This window comes from Vicugna pacos, chromosome 6 (assembly GCF_048564905.1).
Source record: "Vicugna pacos chromosome 6, VicPac4, whole genome shotgun sequence".
NCBI lineage: Eukaryota > Metazoa > Chordata > Mammalia > Artiodactyla > Camelidae > Vicugna > Vicugna pacos.
Window position 1 is genome coordinate 74,912,718 of NC_132992.1, and position 12,826 is coordinate 74,925,543.

Here is a 12,826-nt window from a genome sequence, read left to right on the forward strand (position 1 = left end):
TTCTGGAGGCTCTAGGGACAAATCCATTCTCTGCTCATTTGGGTTGTTGACAGAATTCAGTTTCTTGCAGTTGTAGAAGAGAGATCCCTGATTTTTGGCTGACTGTAAACTGAGGGCCATTGCCAGCTTCTCGAGGCTGCTGCATTCTTTGGCTTATGGTCTCTTTCTTCGATCTTCAAAGCCAGCAGCAGCTGGTCAAGTCCTTCTCCCATCAAGTCTTTCTGACCCATTCTGCCTCCTTATCCATTTTTTTAAAGACTCATGTGATTAGATTGAGCCCTTCAGATAATCCGGGATAATCTCCCTTTCTTCAGGTCAGCTAATCAGCAACCTCAACTCCATCCACAGCCTTAATTCCGTTTTGCCGTGTAACCTAACATGTTCACAGGTTCTGAGGATTAGGATGTGGACATCTTTGGGGCACTGTTAGTCTCCCATGGGTCATCTGCAGCTGAGCCACATGACTTCCCAACAGGACTGAGTGGAAGAAGCTAAACTGTGAGGAAGAAACAGATGTTGATCAAAACGTAGCACATGTTAATAATTAGCAAAAAGAGAAATCCAAGCTGCATATGATACGTGTGGTAGTTTTTAAAGTCTATCATCTTATCAACTTGCTGATTTGAAATTTAAAAGTTGAATCTACTTGATGGAAAATATTTGACTGTTAAGAACATCAGACATATCTTTGATAGGACTAGTTTCTTTTTTTTTTTCAAAACTTTTTATTTTAAGATAATTATAGATTCACACTCAGTTGTAAGTAATAATACAGAGTTCCAGTTTATCCTTCACCCTGTTCCCCTTGATAACATCTTGCAAAAAGGACTAGTTTCTTAATTAGACAACAAATAACTTTATAGGTGGTCCACGGAGGAAATATGTCGGGTTGTCAGTGTCCTATGTTCAGCCTCGTTTATGGCTTTAACTTTGTGCACATTGTATAAGTGCCTCTTGTTCCTCTTCTGATTGCTCCTTCAAACGCAATATATCCCAACCAAAGGAAGCTTATTTTTGACTTAAATTTTCCTTGCTTAATTCCATCCAGTTACCATTAGAAAATTTCATCCCATCAATTTGTCATACCATTTATCTATCACTTCCTATTTTCCTGCCCCTTTTAAACAACCTAAGAGGCACATTACTGATAAACAGTCATTGATTCTCATTTTCGTTTCAGCTCTGTTTAGTGATTTTATTCACCAAATGTGGACACATACTTATTTCTTGTTTTCTAATGCAGGTTTCAGGCATATTTTGGCATTCCTTCTCACATCCATTTAAAAATGAAACACTACAAAAAGGTGTTTTAAAAATATCTTTGCAGACAGTTTATTCATTCATATAAAAAATTACTGTCGAACACCTGCTGTGGAGTAGGCATTGTTCTAGGCACTAGAAGCACACCAGTGATTCAGAGGCTCCAGGTCGCTGTCAGGTGCACTGCCTTAATGCTTCATGGTTAACCTTTGCCTATTCAGATTTTTTTTTTCCTCTTATCTTACATCTCTCCATCTTTGTTACCCTTTCCATTATCTAAATTCCACATCCTGAGTTTCATTTGCCTGTGGCTTGGCTTTTGAGTGACACTACTTGGCAAGAATTTAGTTAAGAAAATGTACCAAAGAGTGAAATATGTTAGTTCTGTACACATTTACCATTTGTCAAGGGGTTTCCTTATAACCCACATGAATGAATGTTCTGTTGGTAGAATTGTAACCATCCTACTCAAGCCACTAAAGAAAGTATATATTTTATTAGGGCCCCTTCTTGGTGCCCTGCCAATCCCCCCCCCCTTAGGCCTCTTCACTTAATCTCCCAAATGGTAAAACCATCCCTGACCTCAAATATGACAGTTAAGCACATACCGATGACATCTTCCCCCAGAGCAGCAGAAAGGCCATTTTTCAAATAATGATTTAAGTAGGTCAAGGCAAACAGGATACTCACATGTGAGGAAGAAGAAACTACATATTAGACAAAGACTTGTGGGTTTAGATAACTTTGCTGCCCCGATGCTCCATTGTTCATTTTAATTTGCCTGGAGGGGAGGGCTCCTCAATGGAGCTGATACTGGTGACCCCCAGACCTTACGCAGTTCTTGAGAGGCAGCAGAAGCCTTCCCTGAAGTGTTAGCAGAGTGTCCCTGCATGCCTCAGTTGTGAAAGTTTCACTGATAAAGTTTCACTCCTAAATCCTTGGCAGTGGGAGGGGGAGAATGGGCACTTGAAAGACTTTTGGGGTCTATTAAATAATTGGTTGTTTAAAATCTAAAAAAGAATTATTAAAAATAATTATTTTGAGGAACTCAATTAACTGTAAAAATTTGCCTTAAATTTAGATGTGACTAAGTAACAAAATATTTGGTGTACCAGTGCCAGTCAGGTACTTGACAAAGACAAATGCCTAATGCCTAGCTGCTTCACAGGAAATAGCTTCTCATCCCACATCAGGGGACACTGAATTATGCCAGTCTTAGAAGAAGTTAGTAGGTAAAGAGAATTACAATAAAGAGATGTGCAACATAGCTTCGGTCTTTCTCTGTATGTATGTGAAGAAAGAGAATGTATTTGCGCCTTGGGCTCATTAGCAAAATACATTAGCTATAGCTGACTGGTTTGCACCTGGTGCTTGCCTGCGGTCTCCAAAGGGAGGAGATTCACAATTAGGTTTTGAGCCTGGGAAGCTTGGAAAGCTCTTCCTATCAAAAATCAGATAGGCATTTGGAAATGTAAATATATCACATTTCCTTCTGGATTACACATGTGCTAAAGTTCACCTTTTAATTTTTTAGAGGTGAGTCATAGCACACTCTTTATTCACAGCACCTTTGAAGTGAGATTCCAGACGGACGTTTAGCCCTCAAATGGGGAAAAGAGATCAGCTGTTATGACCCCCTTCTTCATGATTAGCAGCCTGAGCCCCTGAGAGGTTGAAGAAGAGACTTAAAATCTCAAATATTTAACAGCCTGGTCAGGACGAGGACCAGGTTAGTCTAATTTCTAGCATATTTTTTCCCCCTTCTCTCCATTGACGTGGTGCTTGAATAAACATCTTAAATAGAGAATATTTCTTCCTCTTGTTTAAGAGGTCACCTAAGATAGTATATTTTCTAATCCCATGAAGCATGTTTTATAAGACTTCTGTGCCTTTAAAATCAGTTTAATTGGAGTAAAATTTGACGCTTCATTGGTGGTGCTTCTTCACGTTGAAACTTCCATTCTGTTTTGACGCTTAGCTTATTAATTTCCCATTTGTTTGATTTAAAGTGGGGTTTGAAGGGCAAATGGCCAGCTCTGGCCAGATGCTTTCATCTGGTCACCACACTCCTTGAGTTCTCTGATAAGGATCCATACATTGGATGGTGGGTAAATAGCCGTTTCATGAGAGAAGGCAAGAGCTGAAGGCAGGCCAGGGGTGACTCTCCCAGCTTGTCAGGAGGAAGAAGGAGTAAAGACAGATCTGTCCTGTTTGTCAGGAGCAGAAAGAATGTTGGCGAAAACTAACTCCCGGGAAGGGGATGTGTCAGAAAGATGGATTACCCCTGGAAGTCAGGACTGCTTTCCCAGTGGGCAGCAGCCCACTTGCATATCATTTGCCAGCTGTCCGTCTTATCCTAGTATGTCTCTGTCTTTTCCCTCCTTTGAGCTGCCAGTGACAAGCCACAGAGCCTTCAGAATAGCGAAAGGCCTAGGAGGGAGGGGTAACTTGTTTGCAGCGAGTGAATATTCAGCATGCACATTCTTCCTCTCAGTACTCCCAGAAGCTCTCAGAAAGACAGACCCTGTGGGGGAAACTCTTTAAATGAACACCTTATTAGAGAATGATCCTGTTAGGTGAATGAAAGGCTGATTACATACCCAGAGGTGCGCTGTGATGAGGCTCAGAGTAACTCAATAAGGCAATCTGCTGCACTCTGCATCTGGACTTGAGCCTAAGCATTTCAAACTGGCATCTGGAAAAAGAAAGGGCTCTGGGGAAAACCACACAATAGACTGGAAATATTTCATCTTTTTTTTTTCTCCCAAGGGGAATTTAGGATGTATTTCTTGGGTAACAGTTTTGAAGAAAGAAGATTGGTCTGAGAGAGAAGCTTGATGTGGGCGTGGCCACTTCATACAACCGAACCGCAGGCATTTTCCTGCTTTTGTAGGAGGCTGAGCGACCCAGTGGGCCTTGCCTGTCTCTTTAAAGCCATAAATGTTGCCTGGCCGAGAAGTCTAGCATAGCATCTCAGCTTCGTTGAATGGAGATTGTTGAAGAAGTTTGAAGCGATAGCCGTTATGTTCCCTATAGGAGTAAGTGGGACATGAATTTACTTTCCACTCTTGTGAATTAGTCACGTAAAACACGGGTCTCAGGTTGAAATCAACAACCTTGGACATTGCTGTCTGTTCTTGTTTATATTTAAAGTCCCCCCTGGGAGCAGCTGTAACCCAGAAGCCCATTTCATTGAAAGCTTACTGGCTTTGGGGATGTATAAGGAAAATTTCTTATTTGGTGAATCATTGTCCTAAATGATTCACTTTGTGGAGCAAGCATCTCTGTGATCCTCTCTTCTGCTGCCCACTTTCTCCCTGACAGGTGTAGGCAGGGTGCTAAAGTCTACATAAGACTCTCTCCTGTGAACCAGAAGATTGGGTTCTCAAAGAGGCAAAGACAGTTGCTAGTATTGTGACCACCTACTGCTGTTTAATATTTCTGAGCCTCATTTTACTCATCTGTAAAGTGGGGAGAGCAATAGTTAACCTGCCTTGTATCCTTTCCTTAGTGTATAAGAGATATTGAGAGTACCTTAAACACTATCATGAGCCATTGTAGGGTAGGTTATGCTCATTGAAGGCACCTGATTTTTATTTTAAATTGTTCTGGAATATCTTATTACTCTGGACCAATGATATGTAAGGCCTTTCTTATTTCTCAAGCACACACATAGTATTTGTTTCAAAGCAGGATTTCAAAAGCAAGACCAAATAATTAGAGTCTCTGGATCACACTATTGGGTGTTCTTGGTCCTCTGGGACTTGGCTTTCCCTATCCTTATTTCACTGGGAAAAGAACTAGGTAGATTTTATTCTGAGGCTAAAGAGAACTCTTTTTTTTTTTATTGATTTATAATCATTTTACAATGTTGTGTCAAATTCCAGTGTTCAGCACAATTTTTCAGTCATTCATGGACATATACACACTCATTGTCACATTTTTTTTCTCTGGGATTTATCATAACATTTTGTGTATATTTCCCTGTGCTATGCAGTGTAATCTTGTTTATCTATTCTACAATTTTGAAATCCCAGTCTATCCCTTCCCACCCTCTACCCCCCTGGTAACCACAAGTCTGTATTCTCTGTCCATGAGTCTATTTCTGTCCTGTATTTATGCTTTGTTTTTGTTTGTTTGTTTGTTAAAGAGAACTCTTTAAAGTGTCCTTAGGGATATGAATAGATCAGTTGTCATTTAGTCCCTTAATATGGTTAGTTTCCAAAATGTAAAAAGGGCTGAGATAGCATTTGTTTCCCATAGGTTTCAGTCAGAGCCAGTGTGGGTGCTTGTTAGTGTCATAATGATGGGCGGCAAAAGCTATTAAGCTGGTCATTGAACAAAACCAAACGTCCTCTCTATCCCCCAGCTCCACCCCCATTTGATAGTCAGCTCAGGTGTAAAAGTGTCCCACTTTTGCAGTAGGATGGTGTGATGCTCATCTGTCGGCTCAATGGAGGATGGCAATGCTGATCTGTTTCTCCAGGGATGTTTTTCTCAGACTAAGGACTAGCCCTACCATGCGGCTACGATCCCAGAGAAGGGAGGCAGAGGCGTTCAGTGAGTAAATAGCCAGTAGGTTCTGACTTCTCTGCCAGCTAGCCAAAGGGAAGAATACCTTCCCGATTGTGTCGCTCACGAGCAGCAGTTGAGCTTGTCTTAGAAGCATCTGAGCAGATAAACCACATTTAAAGAGTAGGTTAGTAGGCTTTTATTTTATGAAGTGGTAATTCTCTACAATGGTGGCAACCAAAACTACCGTTCCACTGGGAAGCAAATGCTAAGCTGACTATGATAGGGTAAGGATTGATAGGAGAGGAAAGTTGAGATCTCAAGAGCTACAGGAAAAATGAAACAAAAACATATTAGGCATTTAAGAGTTAATTAGCTACTTCTATTGGTCTCAGAGAAGAACACGGACACCTAGGGAAGTGATTAGAAAGGGAAGAAACATTCAGAGTATTTTATATGCTGTGAAGTGGAAACTGAGGCTCAAAAAGCTTAAATAATTTGGCTCAGGGCACATGGCAGGAGAACCTGGTATTCGAATCTGGATCTGAGCTCTGTGTTCATCTGATGCTAGCGCTGAAGGGTGAATTGTTCAGCTTTTGTGTCTTACGGAATCTGAAATTACTACTCCTTTCCACTTTTATTCATACTCTATATCCACCCCTACCTCTTTAATCTGATCTTCCTTTGAAAAAATATTTTAAGATCCTGATTAAGGAACAAAGTATATTAAAGGAGTGGGTTCATATCCAGGTATCTGCTATCTTGAAACTGTATTAAAAAGAGGACCTCATTCTTAAAAATGGAAAATCCCTATCAATTACACTGTCCCGAATATATTTTTTTCCTCTTGAATGCTTTAGAAAAAATACTTCATGTTTCTTGGCTGTTGAATGGCTCGATATTGACTTAGAGTGTATCTCTCCCTACAGTTCCCCTACAGGTTGCTCACTTTCAGTGACACCTGCTTTTAGTTGGAGAAATTCTTTAAATCACAGATACCACATTAGAATTTCTTTCAGTGAGGATGACAGATCCAATAAACTGCGTGGGTGTGAAGTACAGATAAAGGTAATCAGATCTCATGCTTCAGGGAATAAACTGATTACCTATGATGGTCAGGAAGAAATTTTTCCCATTAGCATCCTGTGGATGGATACACAAACAGAGAGCAGGATCCAACTTTCTGCTATTCTAAAGCTTTCTTATAGGACTTCATTATGCACAGAGTATATGCACATCTGAACCTATGATATAATGTGCTGCGTATGATGGTTGTCAAACGCAGGTAAGTATTTAGTATGCAGCAAAATAAATACTGTAACATTTGAGACACAGTTCTATTTAGATAAATGAGAGTGATTCGTTTAAGATAAACTACTTAAAATCTTTTCATGTTTCCTCCAGGGATCTCAAAGTACCTTCCCAAAATGAGCTCATTAATCCTCATGAATATTCTGTCAAATAAATTCTGTTAAATTTCTCTGAAAAAAACAGGTCAATCTTACTAACCAGTAAGTCCTTATAGCACCAAGTTCTCATAGCAGCCTAATAATCTTTATTGCCTTGAAATCTCATTAGAGGTTTGACTTCTAACACCATTATTCTAGGTAGAATTTTTTCCTTGGTGGCTCACTTTTCTACATTCATTCCTCCAACAATCCTGTGGTGAGTCAGCAATGTGCTACGTGCTGGACGTAAAATGGTAAATAGGGCTTAGGGTCCAGTGGGAGCAAGCTGGGAAGTTCTTTCAAATATATTAGCAAGAGTCCTCTTCACCCACTGTCCTCCTCTTACTGGACAGGTCATCCAGTCACCTAGGCTTTGACATATGTACAACCCAGTCTGGTTCACAATTTGGTCCTAAGAGCTTAAATGGATTCCAGTTAGCTCAGGTGACATTTTGAGAGACTTGGTCATACTCTACTTTAGAAAACTCTTGGAAGAACGTGGGTTCTTGCAAAACCTGGAGTGGTCTCTACTCTGGTGTAACTGCAGTGTATGTGTGTGTCTGTGTCTGTGTCTGTGTCTGTGTGTGTGTATGTTGATCAGAAACTCTTTACAAAAGATGATTAGATTTACGTTTGATGAGATTTTCCAGTTAAATTCTAAAGACAGGTCCCTTGTAGATCCTAGAAAAATGAAAGAGGATAACAATTAAGGGACCCTTTTAAACTGGATAGCCATAGTTAAGTTTTAAGTTTGTTTGTTTGTTTTCTTTTTAATATTCTTTTGGATCAAATCATGACAGTGTCAAAACTTGCTGCTATTTGACTTGAAGACCTGACATGCAGGAATGGTGTAAATAATTTGGAGAGACAAGATCTGTGGAATATTTAAACATTTCTTTTGAGCGACGCTGTTCTGCTTACAGAGTGGGTAGCACTTTCTCCTCTGGAATTAAACAGGACCTTTTCAGTTTGATACCTGAAGGGTATATAAGAAAACAAATAAGATCACGTTCACCTGGGGCTGTGCTGTGCCTTCAGCCCAGCATTGGCTACACTAACAGCACCTAATACATTGGTGATTTTGCTGAAAGAAAAATATCATTAGACTGCTGTTTCCCAAAATGCATTCCCTTAAAAGCCAGTCCTATGGTATGGTCCTGGAAAATTAAAAGAGGGAAGATATTCAATGGTAAAAATATGTTGGGGAGCTTTTAATATTACTACTGCCCTTAGGTAGTCGCAGAGCATATTAGCAAATTAAAGGTTTTGAGAAGTCTTCGTCTGTGCATACATTTTAAATTTTATTTTACTCAAGGTTTCTCAAATTCATTTGACTATTCACTTGTATAATGTTCATTGATACAATACTTACTAATATTCAGCTCCTGGGAACACAATTTGGGGAATACTGTACTAGAAAAGATATATATATATATATATATATAAACTAAGTCGGGGGAATCCAACTAAGTAATGGAGTGCTAATTTACATTAATAAGTTATTTAGTACTTTATTTTATGCAGCGTTCCTTTTAATGTGAGTTTCTCAAGTGCATTAAAATAGTATCTTAAGTGGTTTTTAAAAACATTACTCATTTTTGAAAAGATGATAAACATGCTTTAAAAAATTTAAACTTACTAATTCCCACTCCTGCCCTGTCTCCCACTCCAGCAAATCTTCTCAGTATTTGATTTATGCGAGCTCAATTTATATTCAGCTTTTCAGGACATTTCTTATGCCACATGAGAGATGTCATACCTATATTTATCTAAGAAAGGGCAAAAAAAAAACCCTGCTTCTGAGTAGCCATTAAAAACTATGTGACCATAGAGGACAATAATAAGAGGAAATTACCTGGATAAAAGGGTCAAGAAACCTTTATTTTCCCTTGGTTTGCTATGGGATTTGGGCCAACAAATAACCCCCCTGAGTCTTGCTGTATAATTAAAATGACTATTAACTTCCCACCACCTGAAAGTGAATGATGTGAGGATTAAGCAAGAATGGAATTCTGACCTTTGAGTAAATCCCTTCAGAGATTTAACAGAAAGTGTCCTCATTTCTAACCAGTGCTTCCATACATGGCTGTGATCCCATTCACCAGCCAGCTCCGATTTTATGCTGTCATTCTTACACATATGCTCCCTGTCGTCTGTTCCCTTGTTTTCCCTCTGTCTAGTTGGGCTGTTGTCAGTAATACTTGCATTTCAGTGAAAAGCCCATTGGAAGAAAAATAATTTTGGTGGGGGGCGGGGTGGTCACAACATGGATCAAGAGACAAGTAAACACACGTGGTAGATCTCTGGTCCAGAGCTGATTTACTCAAGTCTTACTGAAAAATAATCATGGAGAAAAGTGATTAGGTGATGGAAGTGTGAAACTGTGATGAGTGGCTTGTGAGTAAATGTTAGAGTCATGATTTCTATTTCCCCTGATAAGTAAAATGCCCTTTGATAAGACAAAGAATGGCCCAAGATCATTTGGAGTTCAGTTATCTGATTCTGTTCATTCTTCTTTACTCTGTAGAGATTTTACTGTATCTAATTACTCTTTCAAGACCCCAGACACCAGCTCTTCTAAAATAATGTTCCTTCTGAAATTGCCAACAGTTATACAGTTTGGCTATCTGCAAATTCACTGCACATATGGCTCAGCAAGAGAATAATTGCACTTTATTGATATCTTTTCACAATGCCATGAGAAGAAGCAGGAAAGAAACTCTGGCTGAAGCTGTGAAAAAATGAGGTATATTTATAAACCTGAGATGTCAGCTTTCCAAATTTGTTTCAGATCCAGATACCACATACATACGCTTGTACTCACCTTCACATTTCCACAAATTCATATGGGAAACCACTCCATGATTTATCTATAGGCATTAGATTTATAAATATCTATATAGTGTTGTATGTATGTGTATGTATTCTGTGCATGGATGTGATTCATGCATATGGTTGTGAGATATGAAATATGATTTATAACTTGCTGGTGTTAGTAATTTTTCCTTAATATTCAAACTCTCGATATCTAAGCTTAGGAGAAAAAAATTAAAATATATGAAAATTCTCTTCTTTCCTTCAACATTCGTGAGAGCGTTAAACTGTGTATTAACTATTTCCCAGGGTGAATAAATTATCCTGACCTCTTTGCCTGGAGGTTGCTTCTTCTTAGAGTGTGTTAGATCCGTGTATCGTAAAATGACATGAACTGAGATCCCCCCTCCCTCATTTATTTCTGATAAAAATATTCACAGCTTGCAAACACGTACATATGTATATATATAAAATCACCCTCACTAATTATATCATGTAGCATCACAAGGGTGTTGTTATTTTATTTGACTTTTTTATTCACTTGTAATATTTTGTTAAATTTTGGAGGCAGCTTAAAAAATTAATTAAAATGAACTTGTGTCTCAACATTTCATCGCAGCTGAGGGATACAGAAAAGGGAAAGGAGAGCAGCGACGAACTGATTGGATAAGAGGCAGCCGCTGGTTTTACAAAAGGATCAGGGCTTGCTGGGAGTCTATGTAGAATGTTGTAAGGGCTTACTTAATAGCTAGCTGTAATGAGATTCCAAATTACAAATTGATGTTTGAAGATAACAGAGAAGATGAGAACTAGAAAGCAGGATATTGGAAACAAATGGAGAGCTATCTAAGCTCAGTAAAACCTGGGCAAATGCCGTGGCCAAAGTGGAGTGGGGAAAATCTGAGAAGGAGTAGCTCTTAGATGTAAGCGTATGGCTGCAGGGCTGGGAGGGGCCTGGTGAGAAGAGTGTTGTTCGTCCCTTGCCTTCTCTCTGCCTGGAGATCAGAAGAGACACTGGGCCTTGTCTCCTTCATTCATTCCACAGAGAAGAACGTTGTCTCTGTTCTTGGCATCTCAGGTTCCTAGACGTTCCTAGACATGCAGCTGGCACGGTTGCAAGGGGCCGTGTACTTAAAAGGGGCCTGTGCTTAGTTTAATGCTCTGCTGTCACCATCTGGGAAGTTTCAGTAATTTTTAAATAATTTTCATTTTTGCACGTTGTCATTTTACTGGGTGTCGTGAATTATATAACCAATCCTGATGGTGGACATACTGAGTGTATAAATACTTCGATTAATTACACACTTAAGCCATTAATCACAAAGTAATATTTATACACCTAACTGTCATACGTACACCTGGACGTAGTACTCCCATGCAGGAAACGAGGCACTGGAGGAGTGAAAGTTGTACGTGTGGGTCTACGGTCCAGGAAAGAAGATAAACTAAAAAAAATTGTTGAATCTAATCAATATCACTGTTGAAAGCATCTTACCTTCCAAGGCCAAGAACTATGATATTATAGATATAAATATAAATATACATATATGTACATACTGTGTACCTATGTGTGTATATGTATATATGTAATACAATAAATGATAGTTATTAGTAATATATCTTATTTTCCTCCTTACAGAAATATAGCAATATAAGTAGTCAGTAGGTCTAGAAAAATTCCAAGAATCTGGGTTTTTAAACAAGTCTCCCAAGAGTTTCTTGATGCAAGTGATTTCCGGACATGCTTTCTAAACACTAAGTGAAAAGATTGCTCATGTTGTGTTTCTAATATTTACTTATAACTGGGAGAATTTGGTGACTTTTTTTTCCTAGGAGCCCTCACCAGCAGCCTCAGAGAAAGAATGTTGTAACCAGAATTCCTATGTGTTGTTTGGACCCCCGTTCAAAAGCACTGTAAGACATTGGCCTCACCAAGCAGGACCCTACCTACAATTCAGTCCCCACTGGATGCCACACCACAACCAGTGTAAGATTGTTCACAAGTGCAGCCAACTAAATTAGGGGCAAGGACATTTTGGAAACAGCTTCTGGAAATGTGGCCTGTCACCTACCCACTCTGTATCAGAGATCTGGAATGAAGAGAGAGTTAAAAATATAATAGTATGTCTGTTCAGAAGAATACTCACTGGTCTTATAGAATTTTTTCCTCCCACCCACGTGTTCTGAATGGTAAGACGCTGGGAAGTTTGAGTATTTTATTGCGCCTCTTGGGACTTCCTCTCCTCCTCCCCCTTTCCTTCTTTTCCATGCTTCTTTTTACATATAGAGCTATTGTTAGCATTTCAGGGACTGCCTTAACTCCATCTGTTCATTCCATCAATAGGCATTTAGTCAGCACCTACTGTATGCACTGTATAAGACACCACAGTGGATAAAAATATATACTAAAAAAAAATCACACAGTAGATACTTCCTGAGGGCCCCTCTGTGCCAGTCTCACCTTCTGACCTGTGACTAAGGATACAGACCCCATCCTGAAGGAGCTGGCATTCCCATGCCTATATCTAAACAACTATAATAAAATAATTTAAAACAAATCAGTAAAATATCAGTCAAATGCCATGGAATTTCAGAGGCAGGGAATGTTTCAATCTAAAGTAATCGGAGACGGCGTCATGGAAAACATGCCATTTTATCTGCCCTCGAAGGGTAAGAAGTATTTATGTAGGAGAAGACACCCAAGAAGGCATTCTAAGTCATGGGAAGGCAGGCACACAGAGGTGAGAGGGTGTGGGGCAAGCACTGGGAATATAAAGCAGCTAATTTCATTT

General features: G+C 39.3%; 1 protein-coding gene and 1 long non-coding RNA gene across 16 annotated transcripts in view; both read left to right on the forward strand.

Moving 5' to 3' along the window:
• Nucleotides 1-12,176, forward strand: part of LOC140696981 (uncharacterized) — a 127,033-nt gene extending 114,857 nt beyond the window's left edge. For both annotated transcript variants that reach the window (XR_012073769.1, XR_012073770.1), the window contains one exon: nucleotides 11,868-12,176. This is a non-coding gene — a long non-coding RNA (uncharacterized lncRNA). The remainder of the gene's footprint in view (nucleotides 1-11,867) is intronic.
• Nucleotides 1-12,826, forward strand: part of NRXN3 (neurexin 3) — a 1,622,069-nt gene that overhangs the window by 1,063,669 nt on the left and 545,574 nt on the right. The window lies entirely within an intron of this gene.